Source organism: Triticum urartu, chromosome 7A (genome assembly GCF_056163025.1).
Source record: "Triticum urartu cultivar PI428250 chromosome 7A, HENAU_Tu73, whole genome shotgun sequence".
Lineage (NCBI taxonomy): Eukaryota > Viridiplantae > Streptophyta > Magnoliopsida > Poales > Poaceae > Triticum > Triticum urartu.
In genome coordinates, this window is record NC_141879.1 from 243,255,428 (window position 1) to 243,271,149 (window position 15,722).

Genomic DNA, 15,722 nt, shown 5'->3' on the forward strand with positions numbered 1-15,722 from the left:
CTCTACTAAAGATCTTGTCCACTTTGTATAAGGGAGAAGAGGAGGAATTTCTCCGCGTCAACCCTCAGGGTGGATTCTCCATGCACAATCCCCCGAGCTGGGTAAGCGGCCGTATTTACTTGTCCATCCATTTTGTATTCCCATTGTTAAATATTCAGTCTGACGACTTTAACGCAGGAACTGCGCCGGGCCGTTAAGGAAATAAGCAGCCCTACTCCACAACCCGAGGACCCAGGACGGTCCCTCGACCCGGCCTCTCAAGAGGATCCGGACATATCTGTGGAGCTGATTGATGGAGTGTTCCATCAATTGAGCGAGGACAACGCCTTGGTGGCCATTACGGCCGATTACCCAGGGCTAATCCTGACGCCCCAGGTACCTGAGATCGAAGTCCCAGTACCCCGAATAGGTGTCCGCCCACTCGTGTTCAGTTTCCTGATTGCAACCGAACTTTGCAGGGGAGGTTTTTAAGGCGGAAGGCCAAACCTGCGGCGACAAGCCAACGAGGGGCCATAGGGCCCCGCAGGCAAAAAAGAAGTGCAGTCCGGACCGAGGCGTCAGCGCAAAGGTGTGGCGCGCCCCCTTATCCCAGGTGTTATACCTTCGAGGCATATTGACACTTGCGCTCTTTTCAGGACAAAGAGACCTCGCCGGACTATATCCGGAGAGGCTACCAATCGCGCCTCCACCAGCCAGGCTCCAAAGCCTGGTCCGAAGGCGGAGGCGAACGCAAGGTGCGCGCCAGACGCTCCTCCGACGGAGGATGTGGACGGGTTGTCTGCCACTAACTCTGAGGTGGAGAGTGCCATGAACCACAGGCGTCGCCGGACAATTCTTCATGACGCTTGTTTCTCCCAAGGGGCGTTAGATGCCTTCAACTCGGGAGATGCGTACCTCCGTGCCGCTCAAAATGGTCTAGCCAGAGCCATGGAGCAGTATGTAAAAGACATACGGGTAAGAAAATTCTGGTAATTATATATATATATATATACCAGTAGCCCCCGAGACTTGAAACAGTTAGAAAAACTGACTTAAGAATCATTTGTTATGTAGGTTCTTACAGAAAAGAATTCCCTACTGTCCAAGGAGCTGGAAGAGTGCAAAGCCCAACTTGAGGCCGCACTAGCCGCGGCAGGGGAGCCCAAGGAGACCCCCTCTGGTAATATACACTTCGAAAGATAAGTATTTTGCGAAGCACGGCATGGGTGCGAATCTGACCAATGAAATTGTAGATGACGCCGGTTTGAATCCGGAAAGGCAACACCTCCTACGCCAGCTAAAGGCTGGTGAGAAGGTGCTGACAAAGGTGAGGCGGGAGAAGAACGATCTCCAAGATGCCAACACCAAGCTAGGTGTCGAGCTGAAAGATGTTCGTGCCCAGCTGTCAGACTCCGTGAAGGAGAATCAGCGGCTTCAGCGTGACATATTTAGTAAGTGCTTGAACGAACCTTTTGAAAGAAAGTTCGGCGGGGAAGTCGACTAACAGAGCAATGTTTGTAGGTGTGCTAACAGGTCGTCCTGCAGAGGAGATGCCCGGTTCTACGGGTGACCTTCTTCCCGAGCTCTCGCAACTGCTCGATCGAGTTCGGCAGGCGATGCAAGGCATCGCCCAGGCCTTGTGGCCATCCGTCTCCATGCCCGAAGGTATTGGAGAGCTTGCGGAGAAGCTAAAGGGAGCACGGCGGCGCTTCCGATTGTGGAAGATATCAGCCTGCCATCAAGGCGCTAGGGAGGCCTGGGCCATGGTGAAGACGTGGTACGCAAAAGCTGACCCCAACCACATGGCCGAGGTCGGTCCTGTAGGGCCCGATGGGAAGGAGATCCCTGTAAGCTTAGTATACGGCCAAGTAGAGTTGGCCGCAAAGTATTCCCAGCAGGACTGTAAATTAGACAGCCTGTTAGATGGTATTGAAGAGGAATACAATCAGTCAAAATGACTATGTAATTTTAATTGACATTTATAATGCCTTCTAGCCGGATTGTAGATCATTTGTCATGGCCGACCTTTTCGCTTCAGCCTCGAGACCTGACGGTCCGGAGTGTGTCCGAATTCCCGTGCGGTTATATACGAACCGGGGAATGCATGGAGACCAGGCGTAGGGGTCATTAGGGCTTGAACAGACAAGTGCCCAACTAGTTATGTTATATTACATGGGTAGTAAGAAACATCTTCCAGGGAGAATAGTTCCGTTAGGGGTTCCTTTCCCTGGGAGGCATGCCCTAAGGTGCATGTCCATGCTGTGAAAAGAAACGCAGGAAAAACATCTGGGGGCGTATAGATAAAAATAAAAAAAAGATCATCTTTAGTTTATCGACCGAATATTCCCTTAAGAACGCTAGCTTTCGGCTTCACCCAGTCTGAGGTACACGTCCGGCTGGCCCGGCAGTAACAATCGCAGAGGTGCTCCCTTTACCACCTAGCCAAACAATCGGGAACGTAGGGGTAAGCACAGGAGCCAGGCAACCCAGCTTGGGCAAAACTTAAGTCATATCGATGCATATAATGGTGAATAAAAGGTATATGCAGAAGTGTGACACATGTGTTGGGTATGAAGCCCGTATGAATAAGCTTCTATTTAAAGAAGCCCCCAGGTTTAATGAGCGCGGATAGCGCGTCACTTTATGAGCCTTTAAAGGCTATAAGAGAGAGAGAAGAAGAGAAATGGAAGATAGAAAATATATAAAAAATGGACAGAGGAAGGAGACGAACACAGAGTCTGGCGCTAGGCATAGAATCTTCGGAGACGGACTGCGTTCCATGGGTTTGGCTCGAGTCGGTTATCCGATGCATCCCGCAGGCAGTACGCTCCACCAGTCAGGACTTGGTCAATTATGAAGGGACCTTCCCACTTGGGCCTGAGTTTGTCCTTTTTCTTGTACGGTAGTCGTAGAACTAATTCGCCAACGTTGTAATTTTTGGCCCGTACTTCTCTGCTTTGGTATCTTCGAGCCTGCTGTTGATAGAATGCGGAACGGGCTTTTGCCACGTCACGCTCCTCCTCCAATGCATCCAAGCTATCCTGCCGATCGAGCTCGGCTTCTCTTTCTTCGTACATGCGCACTCGAGGTGAGTCATGAATTATGTCGCAAGGCAAAACTGCCTCTGCGCCGTACACCATAAAGAATGGTGTGTATCCGGTGGTGCGATTCGGCGTGGTTCGCAGCCCCCAGAGTACGGAGTCGAGCTCCTCTACCCAGTGCGTGTTAGATTCCTTGAGGGACGGCACTAATCTGGGTTTGATGCCGCTCATGATAAGACCATTTGCGCGTTCGACCTGGCCGTTAGTTTGTGGGTGATAGACGGAAGCATAATCGAGCTTGATGCCCATGTTTTTGCACCAGAGTTTTACCTCGTTGGCCATGAAGTTCGTGCCGTTATCAGTGATGATGTTGTGGGGGACGCCGTAACGGTGTACAACCCCGGATATAAAGTCTATCACCGGTCCGGATTCGGCCGTCTTAACAGGCTTGGCTTCTATCCATTTGGTGAACTTATCCACCATGACCAGTAAGTATTTTTGCTTGTGGGTTCCGCCTTTAAGGGGTCCAACCATGTCAAGCCCCCAGATCGCGAAGGGCCAAGTGATGGGGATAGTTTGGAGGGCGGTGGGTGGCATATGGCTTTGGTTTGCAAAGAGCTGGCAACCGACGCATCGTTGGACTAAGTCCTGGGCGTCTGCCCGGGCCGTTGGCCAATAAAAGCCTGTACGAAAGGCCTTGCTTACAAGGGACCAAGCTGCAGCGTGATGACCGCCAAGTCCGGCATGAATTTCAGCCAGGAGGTTCTGCCCTTCCTCTTCGGAGATGCACCTTTGAAGGACTCTGGTAGTGCTTTTCTTATAAAGCTCTCCCTCGTGGACTTTGTAGGCTTTGGATCGCCGCACTATGCAGCGTGCCTCATTTTGGTCCTCGAGGAGTTCCTGCCTAGTAAGGTAGGCGAGGAATGGTTCTGTCCACGGGGCGATGACGACCATTATTACGTGGGCTGAAGGTGTTATTTCGTTGGCAGAGCCTCCGATTGTGTCAGAATGTTCGGTGTCAGGCAGTGCGGTTGGGTCCGGGCTATTATTGTTCGGCTCCCCTTCCCATACTACGGATGGCTTGAACAGCCTTTCCAAGAAGATGTTGGGGGGGGGGACTACATCGCGTTTTGCACCGATGCGTGCCAGGACATCTGCCGCCTGATTATTTTCCCGGGCTATATGGTGAAATTCAAGCCCCTTGAACCGAGCTGACATTTTTAGGACGGCGTTGCGGTAAGCTGCCATTTTTGGATCCTTGGCATCGAAGTCTCCATTTATTTGGGATATTGCGAGGTTCGAGTCCCCGCGCACCTCTAGGCATTGGATGCCCATGGATACTGCCATCCGGAGACCATGTAAAAGGGCCTCATATTCGGCTGCATTGTTGGAGTCCGTGTACATAATCTGTAGTACGTATTGAACAGTGTCTCCTGTGGGGGACGTCAAAAGGACGCCAGCCCCCAGTCCGGCCAACATCTTGGAGCCATCGAAATGCATGATCCAATTTTAATATGTGTTGTACTCTTTAGGGAGTTCGGCCTTCGTCCATTCTGCGACGAAGTCGGCCAAGACTTGTGACTTGATGGCTTGTCGTGGCTTATAAGTTATGTCGAACGGGAGGAGCTCAATGGCCCATTTTGCAATCCGGCCCGTTGCGTCACGGTTGTTTATAATATCGTTAAGTGGTACTTCCGAGGCTACTGTGATTGAACACTCTTAAAAGTAGTGTCGTAGCTTCCGGGATGCCATGAATACCGCGTACGCAATCTTTTGATAATGCGGGTACCGTGATTTGCAGGGAGTGGGGACAGTGGACACATAATAGACCGGCTTTTGAAGGGGGAATTTGTGTCCGTCCGCTTCTCGTTCGACGACGAGCACTGCGCTTACAACCTGATGTGTTGCTGCAATGTATAATAGCATTGGTTCGCCAATGTTTGGCGCGGCCAGGACTGGGTTTGTTGCTAATATGGCTTTTATTTCGTCGAGTCCAGCCGTGGCTGCATCCGTCCATTCGAAGTGTTCGGTGTGCCGAAGGAGGCGGTAAAGGGGTAGGGCCTTTTCTCCCAAGCGGGAGATAAAGCGGCTTAGAGCCGCCACGCATCCGGTTAACTTTTGTATTTGTTTGAGGTTCTTTGGGATATCCAATTGTGACAGAGCTCGGATCTTGGCTGGATTTGCTTCAATTCCTCTACCGGATACAATGAAGCCCAAGAGCTTTCCGACTGGGACGCCGAAAACGCATTTTTCCGGGTTGAGCTTGATGCCGTATGTTCGGAGGTTATCAAATGTGAGCCTCAAGTCGTCTACTAGAGATTCGACATGTCTTGTTTTGACGACCACATCATCTACATATGCCTCCACTGTTTTGCCGATCTGGTTTACCAAACATGTCTGAATCATGCGCTGATATGTTGCGCCGGCGTTTTTGAGCCCGAAGGGCATTGTGTTGAAGCAGAATGGGCCTTATGGTGTGATAAATGCCGTTGCGGCTTGGTCTGATTCTGCCATCTTGATTTGATGGTAGCCGGAATATGCATCGAGGAAACACAACGAATCGTGTCATGCGGTAGCGTCGATAATTTGATCGATGCGGGGGAGGGGGAAGGGATCCTTTGGGCAAGCCTTGTTAAGGTCTTTAAAATCAACGCACAGGCGCCAGGATTTGTCCTTCTTTGGTACCATCACCAGGTTTGCTAGCCAGTCCGGATGTTTTATATCTTTGATGAATCCGGCCTCCAATAGCTTTGCTAGCTCCTCTCCCATGGCCTGTCTCTTAGGTTCGGAAAAACGCCGAAGAGCCTGTTTGACAGGTTTGAATCCTGTTTGGATATTTAAGCTGTGCTCGGCCAGCCTGCGTGGGATTCCTGGCATGTCTGAAGGGTGCCAGGCGAAAATCTCCCAGTTCTCTCGTAGGAACTCTCGCAATGCGGCGTCGACATCAGGGTTTAACTGTGCCCCGATGGAAGCTGTTTTATTAGGGTCCGTTGAATGGACTTGGAATTTGACTATTTCGTCCGTCGGTTTAAAGGAGGTGGGCTTGGATCTTTTGTCGAGTACCACATCGTCCCTATTCACCGTAGAGCGCAACGCAGTCAGCTCCTCAGCCGCTAGGGCTTCGGATAGTGCCTCGAGGGCTAGTGCGGCTGTCTTGTTTTCGGCGCGGAGTGCTATGTCCGGATCACTAGCGAGAGTGATGATCCCGTTAGGCCCGGGCATCTTGAGCTTCATGTACCCGTAATGGGGTATTGCTTGGAAGATTGTAAACGCTTCCCGCCCTAGCAGAGCGTGATAACCGCTGCTGAACGGAGCCACCTGGAACGTGACCTCTTTGGACCTGTAATTATCCGGCGTGCCGAACACCACATCTAGTGTGATTTTTCCTGTACAGCGTGCTTCCTGACTGGGGATTATTCCTCTAAAGGTTGTGCTGCTTCACTCAATGCGGTTCCAGTCTATTTCCATTTTTTGAAGGGTCTCCTCATAAATGAGGTTCAATCCGCTGCCGCCGTCCATGAGTACCTTGGTAAGACGAAGCCGTGTCACTCCATGGGTTTATCTCTCTCAGATCGGTTTTAGGCCCAATCTGGTCGTAATCCGTAGCGACTCCCAGGGCGGCGAAGCGATCCAAGAGCTCGTTTATGGAGGAAAGCTCCATTGGATCTAACTGTTCGGCGAGTTCCGAGCTGACATGAAGATTGTTTTCGATGGCTCGAGAGGTCATCGTCGGCGCAGAAGCCGAACAGGCGGTCGTAAGAAAACCACCTAACCGAAGGGTTTGGCCGACAGCCAAAGCTCCCTTAGCAATGATGCCGTCTTTAAAGACGGGGCGACGCATCCTTCCTGATGGCGACGACACAGAGGAACTCTCAATGAAAGCACCAATGTCGGTGTCAAAACCGGCGGATCTCGGGTAGGGGGTCCCGAACTGTGCATCTAGGCCGGATGGTAACAGGAGACAAGGGACACGAAGTTTTACCCAGGTTCGGGCCCTCTCGATGGAGGTAAAACCCTACGTCCTGCTTGATTAATATTGATGATATGGGTAGTACAAGAGTAGATCTACCACGAGATCGAGGAGGCTAAACCCTAGAAGCTAGCCTATGGTATGGTTGTTGATGTGTACGTTGGCCTACGGGCTAAAACCCTCCGGTTTATATAGACACCGGAGAGGGTTAGGGTTACACAAAGTCGGTTACAATGGTAGGAGATCTTCATATCCGCATCGCCAAGCTTGCCTTCCACGCCAAGGAAAGTCCCTTCCGGACACGGGACAGAGTCTTCAATCTTGTATCTTCATAGTCCAGGAGTCCGGCTGAAGGTATAGTCCGGCTATCCGAACACCCCCTAATCCAGGACTCCCTCAGCAAGGGAGTTGCCACGCCCGGTAAGCAAGCTGCCGGGAAGAAGCCAAAGAATGGACCCAAGCCTGAGACTGAGTGCTTTTATTGCAAGGAAAACGGTCACTGGAAGCGGAACTGCCCCAAGTACTTAGCGGATAAGAAGGCCAACAATACCAAAGGTATATGTGATATACATGTTACTGATGTGTACCTAACCAACGCTCGTAGTAGCTCCTGGGTATTTGATACCGGTGCGGTTGCTCATATTTGTAACTCAAAACAGGAGCTGCGGAATAAGCGGAGACTGGCGAAGGACGAGGTGATGATGCTCGTCGGGAATGGTTCCAAGGTCGATGTGATCGCTGTCGACACGCTGCCTCTACATTTACCTACGGGATTAGTTTTAAACCTCAATAATTGTTATTTAGTACCAGCTTTGAGCATGAACATTGTATCTGGATCTCGTTTAATGCGAGATGGCTACTCATTTAAATTTGAGAATAATGATTGTTCCATTTATATGAGAGATATGTTTTATGGTCATGCCCCGTTGGTCAATGGTTTATTCTTGTTTAATCTCAAACGTGATGTTACACATATTCATAGTGTGAATACCAAGAAGTGTAAGGTTGATAATGATAGTCCCACATACTTGTGGCACTGCAGCCTTGGTCACATTGGTGTCAAACGCATGAAGAAACTCCATGCAGATGGACTTTTGGAGTCTCTTGATTATGAATCATTTGACACGTGCGAACCATGCCTCATGGGCAAAATGACCTAGACTCTGTTCTCCGGAACAATGGAGCGAGCAACCAACTTATTGGAAATCATACATACTAATGTGTGCGGTCCAATGAGCATTGAGGCTCGCAGTGGCTATCGTTATGTTCTCACCCTCATTGATGACTTGAGTAGATATGGATATGTCTACTTAATGAAACACAAGTCTGAGACCTTTGAAAAGTTCAAGGAATTTCAGAATGAGGTTGAGAATCAACGTGACATGAAAATAAAGTTCTTACGATCAGATCATGGGGGAGAATATTCGAGTCACGAATTTGACACACACTTAAGGAAATGTGGAATTGTTTCACAACTCATGCCGCCTGGAACACCTTAGTGTAATGGTGTGTCCGAACGTCGTAATCGCACTCTATTAGATATGGTGCGATCTGTGATGTCTCTTACCGATCTACCGCTATCATTTTGGGGTTATGCTTTAGAGACTGCCACATTCACTTTAAATAGGGCTCCATCGAAATCCGTTGAGACGACACAGTATGAATTATGGTTTGGGAAGAAACCTAAGCTGTCGTTTCTGAAAGTTTGGGGATGGAATGCTCATGTCAAGAAACTTCAACCTGAAAAACTCAAACCCAAGTCGGAAAAATGTGTCTTCATAGGATACCCTAAGGAAACTATTGGGTATACCTTCTACCTTAGGTCCGAAGTCAAGATCTTTGTTGCCAAGAATGGATCCTTTCTAGAGAAAGAGTTTCTCTCGAAAGAAGTAAGTGGGAGGAAAGTAGAACTTGATGAGGTACTGCCTCTTGAACCGGAAAGTGGCGCAGCCCAAGAAAATGTTTTTGTGGTGCCTGCACCGACTAGAGAGGAAGTTAATGATGATGATCATGAAACTTCGGATCAAGTTGCTACTGAACTTCGTAGGTCCACAAGGACACGTTCCGCACCAGAGTGGTACGGCAACCCTGTCCTAGAAATCATGTTGTTAGACAACGGTGAACCTTCGAACTATGAAGAAGCGATGGAAGGTCCGGATTCCAATAAATGGCTTGAAGCCATGAAATCCGAGATAGAATCCATGTATGAAAACGAAGTATGGACTTTGACTGACTTGCCCGATGATCGGCGAGCCATAGAAAATAAATGGATCTTTAGGAAGAAGACAGACGCGGATGGCAATGTGACCACCTATAAAGCTCGGCTTGTCGCTAAGGGTTATCGACAAGTTCAAGGGGTTGACTATGATGAGACCTTCTCACCCGTAGTGAAGCTGAAGTCCATCTGAATCATTTTAGCAACTGCCGCATTCTATTATTATGAGATATGGCAAATGGACGTCAAAACGGCATTCCTTAATGGTTTCCTTAAGGAAGAATTGTATATGATGCAGCCGGAAGGTTTTGTCGATCCTAAGAATACTGACAAGGTATGCAAGCTCCAGCGCTCAATCTATGGACTAGTGCAAGCATGTCGGAGTTGGAACATTCGCTTTAATGAGATGATCAAAGCGTTTGGGTTCACGCAGATTTATGGAGAAGCCTGTGTTTACAAGAAAGTGAGTGGGAGATCCGTAGCATTTCTCATATTATATGTGGATGACATACTATTGATGGGAAATGATATAGAACTCTTGGAAAGCATAAGGGCCTACTTGAATAAGTGTTTTTCAATGAAGGACCTTGGAGAAGCTGCTTATATATTAGGCATCAAGATCTATAGAGATAGATCGAGACACCTCATTGGTCTTTCACAAAGCACGTACCTTGACAAGATATTGAAGAAGTTCAATATGGATCAGTCCAAGAAGGGGTTCTTGCCTGTATTGCAAGGTGTGAGATTGAGCACGGCTCAATGCCCGACCATGGCAGAAGATAGAGAAAAGATGAGTGTCATCTCCTATGCCTCGGCCATAGGGTCTATTATGTATGCCATGCTATGTACCAGACCTGATGTTAACCTTGCCGTAAGTTTGGTAGGAAGGTACCAAAGTAATCCCGGCATGGAACACTGGACAGCGGTCAAGAATATCCTGAAGTACCTGAAAAGGACTAAGGACATGTTTCTCGTTTATGGAGGTGACGAAGAGCTCGTCGTAAAGGGTTACATCAATGCTAGCTTCGACACAGATCTGGATGACTCCAAGTCACAAACCGGATATGTGTATATTTTGAATGGTGGGGCAATCAGCTGGTGCAGTTGCAAGCAAAGCGTCGTAGCGGGATCTACATGTAAAGCGGAGTACATGGCAGCCTCGGAGGCAGCACATGAAGCAATCTGGATGAAGGAGTTCATTACCGACCTAGGAGTTATTCCCAATGCGTCAGGCCCGATGACTCTCTTCTGTGACAGCACTGGAGCCATTGCCCTTGCCAAGGAGCCCAGGTTTCACAAGAAGACCAGGCATATCAAGCGTCGCTTCAACTCCATTCGTGAAAATGTTCAAAATGGAGACATGGATATTTGTAAAGTGCATACGGACTTGAATGTCGCAGATCCGTTGACTAAACCTCTTACACGAGCAAAAAATGATCAACACCAGTACTCTATGGGTGTTCGATTCATCACAATGTAACTAGATTATTGACTCTAGTGCAAGTGGGAGACTGTTGGAAATATGCCCTAGAGGCAATAATAAAATAGTTATTATTTATATTTCCTTGTTCATGCTATAATTGTGTTATCCAGAAATCGTAATACATGTGTGAATACATAGACCACAACATGTCCCTAGTGAGCCTCTAGTTGACTAGCTCGTTGATCAATAGATGGTTACAGTTTCCTGACCATGGACATTGGATGTCGTTGATAACGGGATCACATCATTAGGAGAATGATGTGATGTACAAGACCCAATCCTAAGCATAGCACAAGATTGTATAGTTCGTCTGCTGAAGCTTTTCTAATGTCAAGTATCATTTCCTTAGACCATGAGATTGTGCAACTCCCGCATACCGTAGGAATGCTTTGGGTGTGCCAAACGTCACAACATAACTGGGTGGCTATAAAGGCACACTACGGGTATCTCCGAAAGTGTCTGTTGAGTTGGCACGAATCGAGACTCGGATTTGTCACTCCGTGTGACGGAGAGGTATCTCTGGGCCCATTCGGTAAGACATCATCATAATGAGCTCAATGTGACCAAGGAGTTAATCACGGGATGATGTGTTACGGAACGAGTAAAGAGACTTGCCAGTAACGAGATTGAACAAGGTATAGGGATACCGACGATCGAATCTCGGGTAGGTGTCATACCGGTAGACAAAGGGAATTGTGTATGGGATTGATTGAATCCCCGACATCGTGGTTCATCCGATGAGATCATCGTGGAACATGTGGGAACCAACATGGGTATCCAGATCCCGCTGTTGGTTATTGGCCGGAGAGATGTCTCGGTCATGTTTGCATGATTCCCGAACTCGTAGGGTCTACACACTTAAGGTTCGGTGACGCTAGAGTTGTTATGGGAAATAGTATGCAGTTACCGAATGTTGTTCGGAGTCCCGGATGAGATCCCGGACATCATGAGGAGTTCCGGAATGGTCCGGAGGTGAAGATTTATATATGGGAAGTCATCATACGGTCACCGGAAGTGTTTCGGGGTTTATCGGTATTGTACCGAGACCACCGAAGGGGATCCGGAGGTCCACCAGGAGGGTCCACATGTCGCCCTAGGGCCCTATGGGCTGTATGTGGAAGGGAACCAGCCCCTAAGTGGGCTGGGCGCCATCCCCCCTAGGGCCCATGCGCCTAGGGTTGGGGGGAACCCTAAAGGGGGCGCTCCCCTCGGCTTGGGGGGCAAGCCCCCTCCCATTGGCCCCCGCCCCCCTCTAGATCTCTCCTAGAGGGACCGCCCCCCTTCCCCCTTCGCCCTATAAATAGAGGGGTGGAGGGAGGGCAGCCGCACCACATCCAAGGCGCAACCCTCCCTCTCCAACACCCCCTCCTCCTCCGTTGAGCTTGGCGAAGCCCTGCCGGAGAACTGCGAGCTCCACCACCACGCCGTCGTGCTGCCGGAGTTCTTCCCCAACTTCTCCTTCCCCCTTGCTGGATCAAGAAGGAGGAGACGTCCCCGGGCTGTACGTGTGTTGAAACGCGGAGGCGCCGTTGTTCGGCGCTTAGATCGGAATCAACCGCGATCTGAATCGCTGCGAGTACGACTCCTTCATCCGCATTCTTGTAACGCTTTCGTTTCGCGATCTTCAAGGATATGAAGATACACTCCCCTCTCTCTCGTTGCTAGTCTCTCCATAGATTGATCTTGGTGTTGCGTAGTTTTTTTAATTTCTACAACGAACCCCAATACCTGGAAGCGCCAGGAGCACGGTGACGGGCTCAGGCGAGCATGACGACGGCTGTGGCGACGGCCACGAGCTCGTCGGCGGTGGACAAATTACGGGCGCGGTGGCTTGCTAGCTACGGCGCGCGAGGGAGCTAACGGGAAGGAGCATGAGGTGGAGGAGCTCACCGAGCGGCTCACACGATGGCCCGTGGTGGTTTAGGAGCTGCCGAGGCGTCGCCGAAGTTGGTGAAGAGCGGCGGTGACCGGAGATGTGGAAGAAGAGGAACCGGTGCAGCAGCACCTCCAAGCTCCAGCTGCGGCCACCGGTCGACGAGGAAGACGATGGCGGAGACAACAGTCACGTTGGCGAGGCGAGGTGATGACGGTGGCCGTGCGTTTCACGGTGGCGAGCCCATGGCGGCGCTCAGATGCGGTAGGGAAGGAGGAGCGGCGAGGTGGATCTGAGGGGAGGGGAGGCGCAGGGGCCGAGAGGGAGAGCGGGGTGAGAGGGAGAAGGAACCGAAGAGGCGGGGGCGTGGCGGCCTTATCCCCTCCCGGCGTTGGTGCCGGCGAGGTGGTCGGGCGGGGACGTGCCCATGTTCCGACCCTGGTCGGGGAACAGGGAAGGGGGATGGCGGGGGGGGGGGGGGGAGGGGGGGTTAGCCTTTGCCCAGTTGGGTCGGTGGCCTGCTGGGCCAGAGCCCGGGGGGGGGGCTTTTCTTGTTTTTTTCTTTTCTTTTGTTTTATTTTCACTTTTTCTTTTTATTTATTTTCTTTTGTGTTTTAAATCACTTTAAAATATTTAGGCAATATCTAAACATGAGTTTTCTCCACAATAATTACCAGTGCAATATTTGGCACCCACCGAACATTTTTGTTACAATGTTTTGAAATTTTTTGTTGTTTGCCATATTTTGAATTGGTACTTCGAATCGGTTTTGATCTAACGAGAGATTAGCAACAGTAACGGAGATGACGTGGCATCATTAACAGAGTTTTACTGTAGCATAATTATCCGGGCGTTAGAGGCGTCGTGGTAGCGTCGATGGTAGAGAGGCCTGGCAAGGTCGATGCGTCAGTATCTGATCTGAGGATGGATCGGTGGATGAAGGAGGTGACGGCTATTGCAGCGTGCGCATGTGGTGTCCACTGAAAGTGCGCCGGGCCGGTGTGTAACCCATTCCAAGTATATGGCTTAGATGGGGCATCCGACATTAGATGTTAGGTGTTGGTACGATATCTGTTTGGTATTAGGCTCGGCATTTGGCACCCCTTCATCATGGGGATATGATTAGCGGCAGGTGTTGCCAAGATGATGGCTTCAGGCTTATTGATGTATTACTTTTGTAAGGGCTTTATGAATAATTAATAAAATGGCTGGATGCATCACCCAGATGCGGAGGCCGGGGTACATCCTCCTTTAAAAAAAGTAATGATCAGAGAAAGAGGAGATGCCCTGGCAACTACGACGAGGCATTTCAACCAATAAAATGTGTGTTCCAATATCCTTCTTTTTTGTATCCTTATTTTCTTCTCAGCATTATAAAGTCGTCAGAAACTTCAGGCTTTGCCCTTATAGAGTTCAGTAGGCTATGTGAAAAGCATGTCACGTGATAGAATGTAACAATCCATCACATCAAACCATATATGATAGAATGCTCTAAGAAATGAAACTTCGGAGATAGACATTTAACACCAGTCACTTGCTAAAAAAATAGAGTTCATACAACAGGTACACTTATCAAAGCAGTATACAGTTTCACACAAGTACACGGCGAAGAACTAGCGGAATAGAGGTACCCCGCAAAAAAAAAAGAGTTTGCATAGGTTTCTTGCAAAAAATAAATAGTTCAGGTTTCCTGCAAAAAAAGTTGTTCACATAGATGCTCAACAGAAGTGTGCGTACATTGACTGTCATTGGGGTGTTTCATTCCTCCCTGCTCGTACGACCCAGGGAAGGGTGGCGGCTGGTCAATCTCTTCCCCGACGGGCCCTCACTCCTTCCGCATGTCGCCCCGAAGACAGAGGGGGAGAGGATGCAGTGCTTCGATGGAGGTAAGGTAAGGATAAACATTAGGGTTTGATTACGGGAAAAGTGTGTGAAGATTTTGTGTCCCCGGTCTTATTTTTTACTAGTAGAAAAAGGGCTATTTATTCTGGTTCATAAAGGATTTTAGTCTCGGTTCTGGAACCGGGACTAAAGGGTCGTTACTAAAGGCCCCCCCTCCCCCCCCCCCTAGTCCCGGTTCTTATACGAATCGAGACTAAAGGCACTCCAAGTGGCCGCTGCGTGGAGGTCCACCTTTAGTCCCGGTTGGTGCCACCAACCGGTACTAAAGAAATTTTTATGAGTTTTTTGAGTTTTTGTTTTTGAATTTTTTTCCGAATTTTCAAATTTATGGATTATTTTAACCTCTAATCTCTAATCAACCCTCATCACTGCTTAATTTAACCTCTAATCTCTAATCATCCCTCATCATTCCAAATCATCTAACTTTCCGAACGGTCACCCATCCTCTCACTACCCGAACCTGAGCACGCTTAACTTTCGGGTTCTATTCTGCCTCGTTTCCAAGTCTGCACTTATTTTCCTGACAATAGTAAGATGTCAATCCTATTAACCCTCAGGAGTTTAGCTTGAGCATGAAGTCACACATTTCACTGTTTGAGTTTGAAACTATCGTTCTAAAAAACAATAATTATTGAGTAACACTAATATTTCTTGAATTAGTAGTTTGATCATTGTTTGACCACAGTTTGACCAGATTTGACCAAAATTCAAAAAAATTGAAATAATTATTTAGTAACACTAATATTCTTGAATAATTATTTAGTAACACTAATACTTCTTGAATAAGTAGTTTGACCAGATTTAACGAAAATTCAAAAAAACTGAAATTTGAGCATAACTTTTTTCCTTTTAAAATTTGAGGATTCTAAAAATTTGCAAACAGGCCATAGGCTGTCAAAACCGGATGCGCATTTTCGTGTTGAATATTTTGATATATTATACGATTTTTTCTGACATCGTATGCAAAGTTATAGCCGTTTTACATTTTCCCTACACTTTTTGCAAAACATGTCTAAATTTAAGTTTTTAAATTTTCCTAACTAGTAGATGTAGTAACATAACTACATCTCGAAGGATTTTAACTTTTGAAGTTTTTATCATTTTCTTTTGCTTTTTACAAACTGAAAAGGTGATACATGGGGAGAGGGGGGTAGGATTTGAAAATTGCATCATTAGACCTTTAGTACCGGTTCGTGCCACGAACTGGTACTAATGGGCATCGCACCCTTTAGTCCCGGTTCGTGCACCAACCGGGACTA